The following is a 14,333-nucleotide window of genomic DNA, read 5'->3' on the forward strand; positions in this document are numbered from 1 at the left end:
TAACAAGATTGGCAATGTTTTGTTACATTTCTGCTTTAGTCATTACAATTGATCAAGAGGCAGAAGGAAAATAAATCCAAAACAAGTTAGGATTCATCAGTCAATGGGATTAAATACAAATAAAACTACATTTTTTTTCTATGTACATGGAAACAATAGTTTTACTGATTAATATCTGAACATCAAAGGTCCTGTTGTAGGTGACTTTTTAATACAAATGCATGATATCATTTAGCCAGAAGCCTCGTTATCTAGTTGGTGATCTCATTATCACTGAAGTCTAACAGATTACTACTAGTAAATGATCAAAAAGCATTATTTTATAAAGCTATGCTAAAAGCAAGTTTAACACTTCATATGTGAAGAGTGTTAAAAAATTACATTCCTCAATCAGTAAAATGAAAAAATAATTCACTTCCTTGTATATATATTTTATGCAGCTCTTTGTCAGGGATGAAGCTGAGATCTGCTAGACTGCTTAATTCTTTTTTTTTTCTGTTTCTTTGAGACATTCAGTAATGTGAATTCTGTATTTAGAGGGCAAATAGATCCAGCAAAGGTTTTTTTGTAAACCTTTGTGGAAATTTTGAACACTTTTCCATAAATTTTCTTTCAAGGAATAGTTAGCATGCAATTCAGAAGATCCAGTGAAGGCCACCAAGCACAGAACTTTAACAATTGTGCCTGTTCTTGGATTCTCTTTACCAACTGTCTGCACATTTGATTTTAACTTCACATAACTAGAGTTAATGAACTTTTGGATAATTAAGGATTTCATAACATATTAGAAATGAATCTGTACATCCAAAGGCATATAGCCTTGTACCCTATAATTAGAAAGGAAGATGCCATTATGTACTCCAAATTAATAGTTAGGTCTAACTTTATCATGTTCAGCTGTCTAGCTAGCTATTAAGTAAAGACAGTAAAAATATTAGTTGAAGCTTTGGAATTTGCTGTCAACAATATGTGTGGGAACATTTGCCTTTTTAAAGGGAAAGAAAAATTAAAAACCTGCTGATTTTGCAGACATACAATTTTCATGTCAGGAAATCTGAGGAACATCTTTAGTGCTGAGCTAAACCTTAACTGAACACACTTGGCAATCTGAATAACAATGTTTTGCTTTGGAGAACTGACATACAAATTCACACTTTCTAGTCTTGTGGTGACTGAGTGCTGTAAATTCAAGCTCTTCATGTTCCTAGGCAATGATTCTCCATTAATTGGACTACTTTCAGGAAAAAAGCTTTATTGGTCTTGAAAGGGACTGCACCATGTGGTTACCTGTGGTAAAATGGAACTGTAGCTGACAAAATCAAACACCTCTCCTGTTTCTGACATATCTCGGTCATGGTACATACGCTGTGATGAACAGAGAATTACCTTGTCCAAGCCCCTTGGAGTACAGGACCACCCATTCACTATGTGATAATCTAAAGGAGAACCTCAGTAATAACACTGTGAATTAGTATGTACACACACTAAGGAATACAAACTGAAATGGGAAGGAAAAACAAGTTATCTTTCAAAATAAACACTCAAAGTCTTGGATTCCTGCTGCTTTCCTTTATTAGAGGAAGAGCCCTGATATAATTGAGTTGGGGAATATATTTTGATTGCCTGTTGGATCCAGTTTATTAGAACAATTTTCTACGTGTAGTTAATGTTGTAAAATTTTATGGAGGAGTTAAGCAGCTTTTTCTCCCCCCTCATACTTAAACTGTAATTAGTTAGTCATGCGATAAAGTAAAGAATTTTCCTGAGCAAAACTGAAGGTATTTTGGTGGGATGAACAAAAAATATTTACCAAAACCAGTAAGTGTCTGGGCAAAATTAAAGGGTTTGTTTCTGTTCCTGCTAATTTGATGTGACAGAATTCCTTCTTCCTTAATTGTGTGTCTATCACCAGACTAAAATAAAGCAAGAAAAGGACTTGGGAAAAATTTGTCAGCACGTGTTTCTGATCTGCAGCTTACAATGCTAGCCATGCTCTGCAGACTAATTTTCCAGCTCCATCTGCCCTTTTGCTATGCAGACCACTTTCTTCAGACATAAGCAAACTGAGTAGAAAAGCACAAAAATAAAAAAAGTAAATTTGGGTTTCATGCTATTTTGTGTGTAGTAAAGTATTAAGTCACATATAAGTGAGCATACCTTTTTCTTATGTGCACTTTGTTTTCTGTTATAGATGGCTAGTAATGATAGAAACAGTATCTGAAGAGTTGTACATGTTATACAACTTGTACGAAAAACAACTGTTTGAGCCAAAAGTGGTGTTTGGTTTTTTTCTTTCTCATGTTATATATAGTCACTCTGAAATGAAATGGTCAGATGTTAAAGTATAAGCAAAGCATTATTCAAATCTGTCAACTGATCCAAGATAGCTTCAGTTATAAACCCTGGTAAACTAGAGAAAACTCGAGTTCAGATTATCCACAAAACCTTACAGAAGCTTTAACATTTAGAGGAAAAAAACATAACCCCAAAAACATCTCTGGAAAAGATTTGAATGCCTATGGTTCATTCTGCACAATATCAAAACTTAATTGCTTCTTCATCTTCCATCTCAAGCTCTTTCTTAGTAGAGGAATATAGTATCAACAGTAAAGTAAAAGGAATACTGGGGAGCTTGTTGATAAAAGAGAATGTATTAGACACACCATTACATTATGATGAATAGGTATGTCTGCAGAGTTCATTATTAGTCTGAAAGTCAAGAATTCTGTAACAAATAAAAATACAGCTATATCAAAGGAAAAGTACAAAGAATAAGGGCTGCAATGTGGGTGAAGAACATAAGTGATAAAATGCAACAAAAAGGAAAGCAGAAGAGTATTTTTTCCATCAGTGTTATGGGCATACAACAAACACTCTGAAGCAAGATGAAAAATTTATTATAGTCTTCATAGGTACAACTACAGTAGCCAGATAATTAGAGGACTTTAAGACGAAGAAAATAAAAGCTAAGATAAGGAAATAAAATTCAGGAATATTTAGATAGATTATTTATATTGGTACACCTTGCCAAAATAAATATTTAAATTGTCACTTTCTGAAGCAGTCTCTGAAGTATTATTAGCTCTTTGCCAAAGCTCGTGCAGGCAAGTTTAGAAAGAGGAGTCAGCATGGTCTTACATGAAATTTGGAAAAGATAGGTTTTTAGTTTAAGATTTATCAGCTGACCTTCATGTCTGAAAGAAAAACTAAAGCAGATCATCAGGTACTTCACTCAGACATGGTTAGTATCAAAAGTTAGGCATTGCTTCTCATCTGGAACAGTATCCTAGATTCTCTGATGTCTAGTAATACATTGAGCACTCATTGGAACTTTTCCAAGGTCGGGGAATTAGCAATGCTTTCACTGGATGGATTCACTAGTGTGTCTGGATGAATTGAATCTTCAGTCTATCTTATAAACGACAGTTTTCATTTACCTAGCTGCCTCATTCCCTGCAGTGCATAGGGATTTAATTATGTTTGAGACTTCTATCCCTCTGGTCAATGTCAAATTTGGCTGAAAAGAAGTTATTAATCAGGAAGAACAGACACACAGTGTGATTGCAAAAGCCTAATTTCCTTAGGAAATTAAAGTATGTGAAAAATATTTCTCAAGGACAAATCCCATCAAATCAATCTGATATTTGACATTGTGTCATAAGACATTTTTTTTAAGTGAAGGGGAGAAATACAGCTAGGTGAAACAAGGTATTTGCAACTAGAAAACCAGATACAAGCTGTAAGCTAGGAAACTACTACAGCTAAGAAAGCCTTTCAAGTGGGATCCGTTACAGTTTTGTTCATAGTCAAAATTTTTATATCAATGGCTTTGGCATGACCAAATAGAAAACTGTGAATTTCATCCAGCTGACCAAACTTCAGTACTTCCAAGAAAAATAATGGGAATTCAAAGTGGACTCGATAAAATAGTCCATAAAGAAAATAAAAAGTAAGTGTAGAGTTCTTCATCTATTGAAAGACTACTCGGAAGAGAAAGAAAAAATAACTCTGGTCTCATACAAAGTTGGTCAAGAAAAATCTCTACATTTCAGTGGGTTGCAAAGCCAATTTAAGTAATGAGTTGCTTTGTTCTTGAGAAAGGTAAACCTGTTTCATGGTTGTCAAGCTGAGGATGCTTGAGGGACCTATTTTGCCTACTCAGCCCTAAAGAAGCTTCAGTGGGTATACGGTCCTCAGTTTTCTATCACCCTAAGGTACAATAGATAAAACAAAGTTGTAAAAGCCATGAAAAGTACACACAGGAAATTTCCCCATGCATAGAGAGGTGGTTGTTATGGCATCAATCATCTGTACTACTCTACATTTACAACATCAGTAAAACAAAAATCAAATTGATCTTGAAGGAGATTGAGGTTGCACATTAGGAAGAAACTTTTTAACTGAAAAATTAGTTAATAATGGGTCAACTGGAGATATTTGAATAGTGTACATTATTAGAATTTTAGAACAAATTCATAAAACAATAACCACATGCCAGCATCAGTGGTGTGGAGATCTAGCTAGATGATCTTCCTGTTCCTTCTGTATAGAGATTGATGGGTCTTTGTGTAAGAGAAAGGTACTGTAGATATCAATTACAAGTTACAGCTAATGAATTCTTTGCAGCTGTTGCACATCAGACTTCACCAGATGTTCATTCACCAAGGGAAGCTACAACTTGCATAGTAACTAACTTGGACAGCTCCTATTAAAATGTAACAAGTTGAACATTTTGATGTGTGAGTCAGTGCATGGCTCGTTCTTCAGTCTAATTTGGTTCCAAGATGTGCATTAGGAATTTTCTTTCTGTTGTGGTCAAAGATGCCAGCATTAACTGTTCCAACAGCATTAATTATTCATCTATCCTGAATGTAAAATCATGATACATACCATCAAATAGCATTTCCTTTGTATCCCTGTCATTTGAGAGTGTGAGGCTTTTCAAATCTGAAGTAATTACAACTCTCTTGTCTGTTTGTATTATTGTGTAATACTTGCTTTCACTGAAACATGTTGGCTACTGCATCAAGAATCAAAAGATAAGAGTATAGTAGCCAAAGCTATTTGTAAAGTACAAATAGGAAAAAACCTCACATGCATGTCTTTTCCTATCTATTTCATAAACAAAAAATATCCATTGGCTTTGGACATTTAAAGAAATATACTAGGAAAACATTAACTCATCTGTAAAGTATGCTTCTGTTTTTCCTATTGAATTGGACTTTAGTTTTTATAATTCCTGTTAATCTTGATATAATCATACCAAGAACATCTCTCAAGGAGAAGATAAATTGTGTCCCATTAATCTATGGAGACTTAGCCCCATGATATTGTCTAACAATTTCTACCACAGCAAGACATGAAGTAACAACTAGTTCCATTACTTTTCTCTCTATACATGTAATTCACAATCAGATGTGATTGATTCTTTAACCACAGCTAAATTTTTGTATTTAAAAGTGTTTACAGTGGTCAACATCAACGTCTTTAAGCCTTAAACACCAGTCAACACCCATCAAGCACCTAACTTCATACAGTTAAGTGGGATCCAGATAACATCCCATTCAAATGAAACCCAAGCAAGCTTCATCATGTTTTATGATTATAAACCTCCTGTACATTCACATGAATCTCTCTGCCTTGATATCCAAAATAACAGTGAAATGAACTCTTCCTTATCACTCGGTGTCCTTGATAAGTTTTCATAGTTGTAATGTTAAGAGAAACAGATTCTTCTTTCCACACTAGGATGTATAGAAGAATTCTATGGATTTGGCTCATCAACTACAGAAATCAAAAGTTTAAGATTTTAGCAGATGGTCATTGTGAGACTGATCAGAAAACAGGAAAAAACAGACTGTACATAACAAAAAAAGCATTTGGCACTTTGGACTGAAAATTAGGGTCTGTCTGACATGAAGAATAGAGTAAATAAAGAGTAAAGAATCAAACCGGAAGTACAACTGAAGTGTACTGACATTTTTGATTTTGTATAACTTAGCAATCATAAAGCTCAATATTCTAAGGTTTAGATTTGCACTTCAGAATGGAAAGTGACTACTCCAAGTTTCAAAAGAACCTATTTTTTTCTCAAAACACAAGACAGTTTACCAAGAATAGTGTTCTGGTTTTTAAATCTCTAGTAATTTGCTACTGATTTCTGATAAAAGGGTAGACTTGACAGACCAGAGTTCTACTGTGAATTGTCAAACTATTTTTATGAATGGTTTACTGTTTTCTTGGTCAAGAAATGTAAATATTGGTGTATGCTAATCACAGAAGAAAATGTAAGCCATAATTACAGCAGTAGGAGATTGATACGTGATATTTAGGAATATAATTATTAGATGAGCAAGCATTCCAGTCTGGTGATATTTACAAGGAGATATTACTGTTTTTTACAACATATACTTACATACTAAATAATTATTTTAGGATGTCATTTTAATTTAGTAACACAAGATCATAAGACAGCATCTGAAAGAACAACCTGAAGCTTTACCCACTACCAAAATGAAGTTACTTCTCCAAGAACATCTTCTGAAAAGGGCATTACAAACACAAAAGGATTTACAAGGCTGACAACAGGGAGTACTAAGGAACCTGCATCTTTGTCCCCAAACTTCATATACATTTTTCATTTAAAGTAACAGAAGCAGAAGAGATGCCAATCATTATGGGAAAAATAAAGCAGATAAACACTGACAAGGAAGAGATAAAAGCATCATGATTACATAGATATTTGTCAGATAACACTCATACTATCCAGTGGGACACTGATCAAAAGTGTCCCTGTGCTCTGATTTTGCAACAATTGTATACCCCAGTAAGCAATTCTATTTTGTTTGACACTGAAAACAAAATGCAATTAAATAAATCTAGAACAAAGTACTGTGAGGCAGAATAAAAAAAAAAAAAGTAGGTTGTAGAGAGGCACCCAGCACAGTTGTTTTCTATTATCCATCAATCTTAAGCTGAATGGCCCACTTTAAGCAAAGGTGAGATTGTTGTTCTGAGCCCACAAAATCCACTTAGTCTCCCTGATTAGTCTATCTTGATCTCCGCTCCTCACTGTGATATGTTGCCTTTTATTTAAAAGGAATGAGAGTCTCTTAAAGAATATTTGCTATGGGAGTTCTTCAACCAGGTTCAATCCTGGGTTTGATGTTTACACTTCATTTTACCAGATTTTGCAGTAGTGATGTGGTTATAGAGTAAGACATAAAAAATGCATTTTTGATTGGAGAATAATTATGTTTACAATTCATATTTACAACATAGTTTCAGTATTGCTCTAAGTATTCATAGATAGCAGGACTCCTTTCTGCACAGTTGTAGAACACTGGAACTGAAGTTGTAAGTGATGTGTTACTGCTACCAAAGATTTGCATTTTAAATGAATTGAGAAAAAAAGAGATTGTCTGCTTTTACTTGAGCACACTTGCAGTTCCTTTGTTACTTATTCATTAGTTACACCACAATTTTATTGAGATTTATTGCAGCCTTCATCTCCATCTTTTCAACACTATCATATGCAGTAGTAGCAGTACCAATCAACTTTGAAATAAGAAAGGTTCCAGGGACATGTTTCCAAGGGGTTTTTTTGGCCTTAAATTTTTCTCCTCAAATTCTAATCACTGAAAGAGATGAACATGCTAACTTATTCAGTATCTATTGTGTTTCTAAGTGCTAATCAAACTCATTCCTAATGAAATGAGGGGAAAGGAAGGGAAATCTATTTTCTTGCTAAAATTATGCTGAAGATGGTATGACAAAGTAGTCCAGTAATTAGTAATTTATATCAATATTCTCTTTGAGTTCAAATTATGTTGCTAACTTCATTTAAAAGCAATTTTCAGGCAATAAAGATATTTAGCACAGTTTGCTAACGAAGCAAACAAAAACCTACTGTTCTCATTCTGACCATAGTGTAAAATTTCCTTCGTAAAATACAACCTTAAAATATTGTTCTATCCTCTAGAAAAGATTGGTGAAATGCTCTAAATAAGAATTTTTAGCTTATTTAATGGCTGATTCAGAGAAATAATCCAGTACTGATAGCCAGGTAGATAAGTGGGGTTAAATTATTTTATTCTGTTTTTCCTTGTGTTATACAAAGGCTTATAGTGAATACGTGTTTTTCCTTTCTGCAAAGTCATCTAACAGTTTTAAGTAATGTTTTTTTAATAAGTGAAAAAACCTTCTAAATACATATAAATAGGAACTGTAGAGGTACTGTTCCACTTAGGTCATTGAGATGCTTGTCAGCTTAGGCAAGGCAATGTAGAGAAAAATGCAGGCCAATTAGTCTTCAGGTTCAAAGTTGAAATAAGCCTAGTGATACACTGTTGTTGAGCAGTAGAAGGCAGAAGACATGAAAACTCATGGCAGAGATAGTCTTATCCATATTAGGACAGCTTTATGAAGATTCCAGTGGCTTACAATTTAAAACTTCATGGAAGTTGTAGCCATTTAGGAGACAGACTATGCTTCCACAATACACATTTTTAAGTTACAGAACCTAACTAGAGGATAGTGTAATACATATTGGCAGTGCACTTTTCTGTTTTAAAAGTCATCATTATGCACAGAGACTGGAAAGTCTTTTTGTTTTGGGGACAGCTGGTAATTCAACAATATCAGTTACTAATGCCCTTCATTTCAGAAGTTAGAGACTTAAATGCTTTGATACTTGAAACGGCAGTCTTCAAAGTTATCCAGGTAATTGTTAATTAGTCTGTACAGTTAACATTTGTCTATACAGAGCTATGCAAGTGACTGGAGTCCATACCTTCATCCTTTGGGAACCATTACATATTGTTTGTTTATAGACAAAGCATAACAGGCCTGCTTTATCAGTGAGGTGATACACAACTGCTTGTTTCAGCTCATTTTTCTGATAGCTATTTTTCCTCAAAGAGAAAGCCATAATTTTGGCAAACACTAAAACCAGGGGAGAAGGAAAAGCAAGGCAGAAAAGATTGATTTCTGTTGAAACAATTTCAGCAAAACTATAATTACTACTAAACACTAATACAATCAGGGCCCAGTTGCTATGCAACTGAGGAAATTACAGTACACCTGATGTAGACAAAATGAGTGGGGAAAAAAGGCAACTGACAGGAGATATGACTTTAACAAACATAGGAATGACCTTTTCACCTTATATTATGTTCTGTCACAGTTTGTCGTTTTCAAGATCTTGCATCGATTCGTCAGCCTGTGATAGATACTTCAGTAGTCCCACCAGTTTGGTACAGCTTACATCACTCTCCCAACTATAAATCTGGGCTTACAGTAACTAAACACCATCATACAGACCCTTTCTGTGACAGATAGATTGTGTTTTAGAACTTCAAGCTTCTGGGTTTTTTTCCTGACCACTTTCCGAGATCTCACCCTGGGTAACATATACAGTGAGTTGATTCATGAATTTTTATTTTCTGTCTTGCTATTCTAGTGATGAAAATAAGCAAAAAGTCCAGGTTTACTGCTTCTCAGTAAAACAAGTGTTCAGAACATGTTATCTATAATCAGACAACTTGGCTGATCTCACATGGTTTAGCTTCTGTGGCAAAGAACATATTCCTGGGTACATTCTTACAAAACAAAGCCACCCAACAGTGGCTGGGCTGCAAGGGGTGCAAAACAGCTTCCTACAAAGACCAATAACACACCTCCAAACTGAGCCAGCCCACAATCTCCCTCTTTTATACCCATCCTCACCTCATGCTGCCTTTATAATACCCCTGGTAAGCTCATTACCATTAGCCTGGGCTACCTGTCCCACTTAGCTGATTATTGAAAAGGCCCAGCTCTGTGCAAAAAGCTCTACATAGTAGTACTGATAAATTTAGGAAGGGTTTGAGGTCCTGATTTGGAATCCTGATTCTTAAAAGATCACTGCTGACTACAGACACAAGTGTACTACAGCATAAACATATTTCTAGCACCGGAACAGTTGAGTCTGTCCTCTGAGAATTCACCTATGAATTATCAAAAGTTTCATTCTGCTGCATGCTAAATGGCAGCAGCCTACTGCATAGTAAGTAGGAAAACCGCCTTTGGAATTTTCAAGAAGTCTCTCACGCGTCTATCAGAAATGAAGTTAAAAAAAATAAACATACAACATGTTGCCGAGTTTATATCATTAAATGAGATGGAAAAAGTAATTTCACAATAGAAAGGACCAGTACTGATGTGAAGCTGGATTTTTTTAAACCTTAAATCTTAATTAATATGTTTCACTACAACTGGTAGAAGTCTTCCTTCACCTAGGTGAATAAGGAGAAAAAAAAAAGAGAGAATAAAAGAGTCAAACAATGTAATCAGGATCTTGGGCATCTCTGATTGGTTTGTTTAATGCGTTTGGGTTGGGTTTTTTCTCTACAATAAAACTTTGAATATGTATTTTTAAAAATTAAAATTAATGCAGACACTCAAAAATATAATTTCTGACATCAGCAGGGTATTTTTCCAGTAAGAACTGTCTTCACTGGAAATACAAGACTGTTGGGTATTATGCATACTAGAATTTAATTCTGAATTCAGAGAATGCTAAATGCATAAAAAAAGTTATAAGACTTTACATAGAATTACTGGACCTCAAGAGCTTCAGGATTACATCTTTACCATGACTTCTATGTAAGTAAATCTTTGAAGAATCTTTTTATCAGTTACTGAAGCATACCATCCATTACAATGAATTATAATCCATTTCAGGATAGCAAAATGTCTGTGTGACTTAGAAACAGTCAGATGACATGGTTTTGCACTTTGCTTTGAGTCACTATGAGACTATTAAGAATTTGTGTGATGTCTTGAGCCTTGGTATCTATATATGCAGTTAGGATAACAATCTAAATATCTTTATAATTTGTGACCTCTGTGAGGAAAAATTGCATAGAGGTTATGATTGAATAGCAACTAGATAGTTTGTCATGTCATAGAGTGTAAATAATGGCAATTATCTTGGGTTGAAGGAATTAACTTAATTCCTATCCATTTATAACTTCTATATGGTGACTCTTCTATGATCATCAGTCATATCAGAAATAATTCGTATAGAAATTTTCATGGGTTTTGTCATCAGCCTTGAGAATTTCAGCAGAACAGCCAAATCTTAAGAGGATATGAGGACCGTATGACAAACTTCCTATTCAAATTTAGAAACTAAATATTCCTAGGGGTGAGGATTTAGTTACAGTGAAGCATAAGGCAATATTTTTTTATATTCTTTCTAGTACTCTTTTGTTTGGAGAGTATAGTAAGAGACTTTATTCAAATAGCTTTTGGAGGCAGTGGAATTCAATCTAAAAAAGAGAATGCATGTTAATTACAGTATGCAATAAACCAGAATAGCACTAAGAGCGTACAATACAGAAGAATATGTGTTTAGGATACAAATTGTGTATGTTACAAGAGGCAAAGTAAAAGTACTCTATATAATCTGTAATTGTTGATTTTCGAAGTCAGCTATATTACTCTTTGTTTAAAAATACACAAATTAGGAGCAATTGCACGAATTTGACTCCTTTTTCTGTTTGTAGATTATTTATAGCAATTCACTTTTCTGCAAGTTAAGTTAGAGTGGCTCATACTCACTATACCTGATAGTTCATAATTTGGATACCGCATGTATTAATATTTTCAACATTTTACCTTGTCATTAGTGTACTTGCCAATCAATTATTTTCTTTTAGAATTGTTCTTGAAGGAAATGGTGGCAAACCTCATGAAAATAAACTCACAAGCTAATTCAGTGGCTGAAGCCATTTGTTTAGGATTGGCCAGTTTTGATATGAGGAAAAGTTGTTATTTTTTAATAGTTATTTTTACACTTCCACAAGGGCTAAAAACACCCCCGAACAACCCTACTCCTACAAAATAAAAACATAACCAAACCAACACAACCTCTCTCTATGCTCATCAGAAAATAATAATTTTAAAAAAATATGGTTCTTGTAAAAAGTTAGGGTACAGAAGAAGTAGAAGCCATATATATAAGAGTATTTTTCCTTCAATTCAACTTTTTTCAGCTGGACCCCAATGGGTTCACTTTTTGTTTTGCTTACACAGGCTGTGAAGTTATTGCAGAGAATGTTCTCCTTTTTGGCCTTATGACATTTGAGATATTAGGCTTTTGCCTAGGTAGGCATCTGTCTCTCCTCTCTACTTCACATTTCTTTGATGCTAAGAGGTAACTTGTTAAAATTCATGGCTATTTCACTGCCATAGGAGCAGCCTGCAGTGTTGGTTCCCTCCACCCAGCACACCCACTGCATTGCGCTTACCACTCCTCCATACAGCTCAGGCAAGTTTTAGTGAAGTTATATAGATATCTATATTAGATGACTATCAAAGAAGTCCCTACATCACCAAAGAACAACATCCAGTATATACATTTTGGTTTACTGCATTTCTTTAAATGTCTTGAGCATTAAACAGGACCTTTAAACCAACATATAATAAAGAGAGAGAGCAAAGTATTTCAGTTTAATAGAGATAATTTTCTCCCACCTCACCCAGTCCTTTCAGCAAAAACAATTTCCACACAGTATGCTGCTTAAGTCAAAGTGCATTTTTTCTTGCAATTTATCTGCTGGATTTTTACAAACCATAAATTGTCGTTTTGTCACTCTGCTGACTGACAGCCCATCCTGCATTGAGCTGCAATATCCAGTTTTTTAAACTGACAGTATATAACTGTCTAGCATCAGCAAGTCCCAATTGATTTGAGTTATAAATTAAATGCCCTGATGGTTGTAATATGGTGATTTATTACCAGAGTCAATGGAGGTTTTTCTTTGCAATGGATATGAGTGCATGCACAGAAATACAAGTCCCCAGAGTCCCACTCAGAGTGTGAATATTCCATAATTTTCAAGCAAACCACAGCATGAAACCTGGTCAACAGGGAGTTTCGGGGAAATAAATTTATGGGGCAAGAGGATATCAGCTGTGAAAAGTAGGCACTGAAAATGCTACAGGTTGATGATACTCATGTTTTTAAATACAGACACAAAAGTTCTCACGAACTAGCTAGTAACAAACCTCATAAACTTGATCTGGAAGAGTAGGTGGAATAGAAAACACAGAAGAAAAACAGAAGTTGGGTTTTAACTTAAAGATGCTGTTCAGTGTTTAATGGTCATAAAAAAAAATAAATCCTAGTCTCTAAGAAGTATGAAAAATACACCATGATGTTAATACTTATTTTTTTTACAAATGAGGAGTAAAATGTTATTTTTTATCATTTCTGTTGACCATTTCTTTTCTGTGATGGTGTTCTATTTTTCAAAAGTCAAAATCAATACATTTTGAATCTTGGGCTTAACAGAGGGTTAGCTTGTTTCTTTCTTTCTGTTTCCTTTTAGAAAGTATTTGGTTTGGGGCTCAGTGTACTTGGTATCATCCTTGAAAGCACAAAAATAAATTTTAACAGGGTGATAAGCATAACAAGAGTGCATTTATCACCTTTCTCTGTGAGGTTACGCAGTTCAGTTGAAGACTTTTTCCAAACTTCTGGTTCACACTTTCTTTGCCATCTAAAAGTTACAAGGTTATAATTTTCACTGGGAAGGTTTCATAGTGCAAAGACAACTTCCTAATTTAGCTTTATTAATTTCCGCAAAAGAGGCCCCCTTAAGTGTCAGTTGGATTGTTGGGAAAAGACAAGTGCCATTCACAGAAGAGAAGGAGGCTAGGCAAGGAGTACAGAAATTCTTACTAATGATCTGATTTTGTTTTAATGAGCATAGAATGATGCTCACAAAAATCATTAATCGTGATACCTGATGTTCACTTTGATTTAGCTAGAAACTGAGGCTATTTCACACAGATTTTGTGACTGTAAAATTTATATTTAATTAACATCTTGTCCAATGTCCACAGGGTTCTGCAAGTTTTCCTTTCTGTTCCTATGGTGCTTGAATGTATTCCCATTGTGAAAGACAATTTGTTTTAACCATTCACAGCAAAAAGACAGAGAAAGCTTTTCATCTGGTAGAGGAAATATTATAAAGAAATTTTATATGCAACTTGAAGTCATAACATAGATGCAATAGGAATGCTCACTTGCTCTCTGTTAGAATAACTTTTCCAGGCTGAGGTTCCAGAACACTAGTTTTCTCACTAAATTACACTCTACTTTTGCCTGGATCTTTCTAGTTATGTGCAGAGCGTCAAGCAGCACTGTACATCTTTAATAAAGAAAAAAGGAAAGTGGTGATAACATGCTTAATTTTACAGAAAGCTGAGCATTTTACTTGGCATTAGTTACATTTAATATAAGGAATTCAAAGGCAGAAAAATATGCAGATTAACCATCTAGA

Source organism: Falco peregrinus, chromosome 1 (genome assembly GCF_023634155.1).
Source record: "Falco peregrinus isolate bFalPer1 chromosome 1, bFalPer1.pri, whole genome shotgun sequence".
NCBI lineage: Eukaryota > Metazoa > Chordata > Aves > Falconiformes > Falconidae > Falco > Falco peregrinus.